The sequence below is a fragment of the Calidris pugnax genome, unplaced genomic scaffold, assembly GCF_001431845.1.
Source record: "Calidris pugnax isolate Ruff unplaced genomic scaffold, ASM143184v1 scaffold25, whole genome shotgun sequence".
Classification (NCBI taxonomy): domain Eukaryota; kingdom Metazoa; phylum Chordata; class Aves; order Charadriiformes; family Scolopacidae; genus Calidris; species Calidris pugnax.
Window position 1 is genome coordinate 3,375,191 of NW_015090805.1, and position 6,946 is coordinate 3,382,136.

The following is a 6,946-nucleotide window of genomic DNA, read 5'->3' on the forward strand; positions in this document are numbered from 1 at the left end:
AGCAATGAAGGGTAACAATCAGGGGACTGGACGAGCCTTGGCCATCTTTCTACAACACCCACTATCTGGTTGTCTACCAAACAGCAAACCCCCCATGACAGCATGTCTGGTCAGCAGACAGGTTTCTTTATTCCCTGCAGAAGGGGATCTCCAACTGCTACAACTTGCTGCTGATGCTCAGCTGGGCACAGCTGGCTCTGAAGCCTCCCTTGGCATCATCTGTTCCCCTCCCATGGCTATTAGGGCCCAATAGCAACTCTCTGCATTCAGGTCTGAGCAGTGAGGAGGAACATCTCTCATGCTGCCAGCAGTCAAGAACTTTAGCAGCATCCCTCAGGGGACTCCCTATCCACCACTCCATTCAGCACAGCCCCTAGATGTCCTTCCACCTCAGGCTTAGGCTCTCACCTCTGTGGACACCCTGCTGATATCCCATTTACTCTCCTTAATAGTGAACAATCTGCACTCCTCCTTCTGCAGGTCCTTGAACAGACAGCACCTGGACCATTACACACCTCCCACAGGACCCCATCACCCACAGCCCCAGTGAGACATCTGGACACAACATCCCCCTGCCCAAGCCCTGTCTAGGCTGACACCAGTGACATGCTGAGGGCACTTTCTTCACTGGTGCTGGAGATCAGACCTACTAGCTCATCAACACTGGTGTCACACAGTCCCACATGGTTTGCAGGAGAGCTTCTGCCTTTCCCTACCACCCACAAAAACCACCAAAAGCTCTGCTTGCTGTATTCCCATCTCCCAGCTGAATAGGCACCCCTACACAACAGCCAAAAAACAGCACAGCACCCCCTCATCAGCAGGCAACTAACTCCTGAACATGCAGCTCCTTTTAAATCAAGAACCTGTCAATCAGGAGGCAGCCAGCAGGAGACAGCAGCTGCAGAAGGCCCCTAGATGCCACCAGAATCAAATGACATTATATAAATAGTAAATTACAAGCACAGAGGAAGGCAGAACTGCACAAAGTGTTGTACAAGCACTAAATGCCACGGACAGATCTTTTCTGCAGGTGAATAAAGCTGCTCTGGAACATTTTTTTTCCTGATAATATGTAAGGAATACCTTAATTATTAACATGTGTATCTGCCTGACTTTAATTGACTCTCTCAGTCTGTGAGAACATTGGTATGAATGTTGATGGGCCTGGAGCCTGAGGAAGAGAGTTGCCAGCCAGTAACAGTTTGATCTTGAAATAAAATAACTGGTTTTGGCCCAGCTGGAATAAGAGATGTTGTACTGATATTGATGAAACAAGACCTGCATTTTTTTTATTCTTCACCTCAGAGCAGGAAATCTATACTGAAATTTTAGTGTAGGGCAAAAATGGGAAAACATTTTAACAAGTTCCTTTTCTTGACAACTCACAATTTCAGCAGAGGTATGCTCAGAAGTTTGAAAGGTAGCGATAAAAAGGGATTAACAGAAAGCAGAGATAAAAAAAAATGAGTCATATAAGTAGAGTTTATTGCTTCTTCCTGCAATTTTTCTCCTATCAGAAATGTCATATTGAGAAAATTCCCATGCAATCTTTCCCTTCCTATCTTACATGTCATTTTGTTTGCAATTTCTTGTCACACCGATTGTGACTTCAGTGAGCACTTTCAGAGGTGGTTATCTTTTCCTCTTTCTCCTTTCTTTGGCAAAGAGAAGTGCTGTATTTCCATTATTACTGTAGCTAGATCAAAGCAAACTTGCCTTGCTAACAATGGGATTTTTTTGTCTTTTTATGAAAAACTAACAATCCTTAGTCATTTCCATTATTACTGTAGCTAGAGCAAAGCAAACTTGCCTTGCGAATAATGGGATTTTTTTTGGTCTTTTTATGAAAAACTAACAATCCTTAGTTTACTTGCTAGTTTTAATATATTCTACCGTAAATTTGAGAAATAGCAGCGCAACATATTTCCCAAGTCATTTAGATTTTAAGGTAATCTTCAGGTCAAGCTGAGTTCATTCTTGGGTGATATATGAAATTACTTTCTCCCCTGCAGCAGCTAGTACTGTACTGTACGTTAGATTAGTACATGAGTGACCTCCAGTGGTATACCTGCAAATAGTGCATCCTGCCTGGAATACAATCAAGAACAGCCAAGAACATTTGGAAATCTCTACTGTGCTAAAAAGTGCTCCCAAGAAGATGGCTTGCTCCTTTTGGAAACCACCAGTGCTTTTGTCAGAGGAGACATTTCATTTTACTGTATTTTCCAGAAATACCTTAAGGATAATTTGGAAACTAGTTAGTAGTAGTTTGTTCATCCCTCTCTCCAAGAGAGGGAGGAACCCCTGCCAAAACTTGTTGCATGAAGGTATGCTAAATCTCTCTTGTCCTTCTGCCTCTTCACTTTTCAGTCATGAGGAAAGACCATTTTAGAGAGCATTAGAGCTCAATCTGCCAAAATGGGATGGGTGAGAAAACTGGAAGGTATAAAAGTGAGAAAACTCATGGGTTGAGATAAAGCCAGTTTAATAAATAAAGAAAACGCTGTGGGAGTAAGCAAAGCAAAGCAAGGAATTAATTCACTGCATCCCATCTGCGGGTAAGTGTTCAGCCATCTTCAAGAAAGCAGGGCTCCATCATATGTAGTGGTTACTTGGAAGGAGAAATGTCATCACTCCAAATGCCCACCCCCCACCCTCCCTTCCTCCTTCTTCGTCCAGCTTTTTTTTACTGAGGACAACATCATATGGTAATAAAGAAAACGCTGTGGGAGTAAGCAAAGCAAAGCAAGGAATTAATTCACTGCATCCCATCTGCGGGTAAGTGTTCAGCCATCTTCAAGAAAGCAGGGCTCCATCATATGTAGTGGTTACTTGGAAGGAGAAATGTCATCACTCCAAATGCCCACCCCCCACCCTCCCTTCCTCCTTCTTCGTCCAGCTTTTTTTTACTGAGGACAACATCATATGGCCTGGGATATCCCTTTGGTCGGTTGAGGTCAGCTGTCCCAGCTGTGTCCCCCTCAACTTCTCATGCATCTCCAGCCTACTCACTGGTGGGGTGGTGTGAGAAGCAGGAAAGATCAAGATGCTGTTTAATCACTGTGCAGCAATAACTAAAACATCCCTGTGTTATCCAAACAGTTCTGGTCACAAATCCAAAACACAGCACCATACTATGAAAAAAATTAACTCCATCCCAGCCAAAACCAGTAGAGTAACCCAAAAGATGACATCCCTTGATCAAGTCTTTGGTGACCCGCCTTGTTCAGCCTGTATCCAAAAGATGACATCCCTTGAATAGGTCTTTGGTGACCCGCCTTGTTCAGCCTGTAGGCCCAGCAAAGAGATTATCTCTAATCTGCTTCTCTGTGCCGAGACCATCTCTCCAGGTGTGATATGGACACAAAGATCTCTACACGAAGCGCTGCTGTGCTGTGTGGGCAGCTGAAGGGAGAATCTACAATGCAGATGCAGGCACCTGTGATTTCAGCCCTCCTGAAGAGCACAGATGACCGCAAAGTCTGAAGTTTTATTGTGTACATAAAGCGGGAAACAAAGCTGTAGAAGAGATTGACATGTGTGTTCCTTATTCTTCTGCCTGCAATGCACAGCTTGGCTCCACTTGTGAGGGCGAGCAATTGTTTGTCATTCATCTGCCAGCCCACACAGAGGTTTTCACCGGCAGAGCTATTTCCACAACAGACTCTTTAGAGGTTTTTTTAAAATGGCACAGTTAGTCTCGTGTGCCAGAGCAGTTTCTGAACCCTACGCAAGTACAGTGATGTACCACATGATTTCAAACTGAACACCACAGTGTGTCATAAATTAACGATGTCCTGGCACAAGCTCTGTGGGACTGCAAAACCCCATTTCTCAAGTACATCTAGCTTGCTATTTTTCATAAAGACTGATGGCTTTGGCATCTTTTGAATAACTTGGTACCAGATAATAGGTTATATTGCATACACTTTCCATTCTGTGTATTATTTATTCAACTTTGTAGGCCACAGGTGGCAAGAGAAATCTGGCAGAACAGTTGGGAAACTATATCATCTTAGCATCAGACAAATTCAGGGACAACTGAGCTTTAAAAGACAGAAATGAGGTCATTTTATTTTAAATGTGTTCTATCAAAACTGGTTTAATGATTTTTCTTGAACAGATTTGCAACAGAAATTCCTGCTGTGAATTAGAAAGCATATGTCTGTTTGTAGCATCTCTATTTGCTCCCCACTCCCCAATCCAGCAATATCTGAACACCAAAATGTTACAGATTTAGGCCCTGGTTTTCCAAACACTTAATTACACAACTAGTTCCATTGAGGAGTCATTTTCAGGTGGATCAGGTTAAATGCTTTTAACCATATGGTTTTATTTTTATTCCTTACACCCATAGAGATAGGAGATGCTGCCTCCTGGGTATCCTCACCAAGAACGCAGGATGCTCAGAGAGATCCCATTTGGAGGTTTTGTGCAGTTTTCCTCCAAGTTTTTCTTCTAAGTAGATGTTAGAATCAAGAGGCTTGAAGTGCTCTCCAGACCCTTTGTGATTTCCACAAAAACTGGACTGTAAAATTAAATGATTTACTATCCTTCCTAGTCCCCATAGTACAATTTTTCATTTGTTCAAAGCTTTCATGCTGTTCTCAAGTTCAAAGAGTCATGAACATTTTAATTTTTAATCACCCATTAAAGTAAGCACTAAAATATCAGGATTAGACCTATACATTCTTTTGAACTCCCAAGAAACAGCTGCATACAGTCTTTTCAAAAAATTTCCTTTTGTTTCAGAACATTTCAATAACAAAGCTCTCAGGGGACAGCCAGAAATCTACTCACTGCTTTACTCCCAGCCTAATGATTTAAAATTGTGCAAAGTGTACAGAAATAACTACTGTTCTGAGTCAGCAGAATTGCACATTCACCTTGCATCAGTATCAACTCTTGCACAAGGAAAAAGCTTTGGAAAAATCAGGAACAAATATTCATAACATTTTTTTAATCTTGCTTTTTGGAAGAACTTGGCTCAAGTGTCTCTCCACTCAGTTCTGCCTAAAAGTAGTCGCAAATATTATAAATATCTGTTACTGTGCTGTCAAAGTGTATGGAAGGAGCATTCTTGCTCAAAAAAAAATAATGCTGCTTCTCTTCCCCATCCCTCAATCACATCAGGTCCTATTTAGTCATGTAAATCTGAGGTTGTGTTTTCCCACAAGGTGTCACCATACATTAACTTCACTGTAGGTCTTTATCAAAAGAATACATATTTTCAGTGTCTAAGATATAAACAAAACATTCAGATTCTCTAAGTATTACTAAAAGCATCTGTTAAAGTACATAACATTGTAATGAAATAGATCCGATTAAAGAAAACTGCAATGGAGTAAAGTAACATCTATTTTTTGAAGTTGCATAAGAAATATCGAAAGTGGAAAAGAGTTTCTTATTTCTTTTGCCTATTACAAAAAGAACTTCAAAGATTCTGAGGACATTTTCTTCATTTCACCTGTGTTCAGCGATTAGTTTCATATTATGAACACATCACATTAGGAATTCTCTCTCTCTCCTAAGCACTGGATTTTACAACTAAGAACCTTGGTACATTAAAAAAGTACATCAATTTCAGCTCTGATCCTAAAAAGTGTTCTTTAGAGATGAACCTGTGCTCACATGGGGCCCCAGGAAAGTCAAAAGCAGGGACCTTGTCAGTAGATGAGCTTCTCCTTTCATTATTAAGACTGAGATACAGTTTCAATGCCTTGCTATTTCTGCTGCCTGTTCTTTCTGTTCAATTGATTTGGATGGCAGGAATAGAGAAGTATTTATAAGTTCCCAAAAGTATTTCGCAACTAAGCACTTGCCCTCATCTGCTCAGCACTGCAGGTCTAATTCAGTCTGAATTAGAACCACTGCAAGAGAAACATTGAAGTCCCCAAAACCTCTTTCCCTAAGGTGCTCTAAGGTTTACTTCATTGCATTCACTGAAGTTAAATTAATTGGAGTGCACCTGTGTCGAAAAAAAAACATAGAGGGATTTTGATTTAAATGTCTTAGCAATCTGCCTATTAAGAATTTTCAGTTTGCAAATAGTGTTCATGCTTTATGGGTCTTTTGATTACATGCCAAGACTGGGTAAGCTGGTTGAATCCTTCCCCCGAGTCCTCCCCAACCTGTAAGAAAGGTCCTACCAGAGAGAGGCACTTCCCCCAGCCATGTCCATCTCCCCTCTCAACACCTTCCTCTAGGGCAGCCTGCATACACTTGTTTTGAATAGAAACTTGATGGACAGTAACAGGATTAGAGTGCCATAAACTGACTTTTAGTAACATTATTTCTGCAGACCAAAAGGAGTGAAAAGCAGAGAGAAGTATTTCACTGCTGTGTTGCCCACAGCAGCAGCAGTGTAGGAAAGATGTTCAAAGAAAGAAGATGATGCTGTTCTTCCTGGTTACTTTTCACAACAGACCCACTCTGACAATGATTTTGGGTGAAGAGATGTCATTCAGTGGTAAATTTTGGTGTTTTAGAAGAAGACCTAGATTCTTAACCCAAATTAGTATTTACAGCACAACCTAGGATTAAAGTTTAAGAGTATAACAGAAAAAAACCCTTATTTCTGAAAAGGTAGGGGAAAGTTTCGCATGAAAGCACTTGAAATTTTATACCAATAATGCTTATGCCAATAAAAGTGACCAGATTTTTAAATGTCTTTGAAGAGTACTATTCCTAAAGGAAGTTTCTTTTTTCTCTTTCTTGTCAGTTGGTGCCAACTCCATACCCCGCAGGCAGGTGCATCGTGTAACAAGGAGATCACAGGTCTCACCTACCTGTCCTTATCTGCTCCTGGTTCCGTTCCTGGTGCAGCAGTGTGCCATCATGCTCCACTCTCATGAGGTGTCATTTGGGCAGCAGACATTTTCCCTTTCTGCATGAACCTGGAACGCCACTACCAATCCCTTCCATGCTTACCCTCACCTGGGCT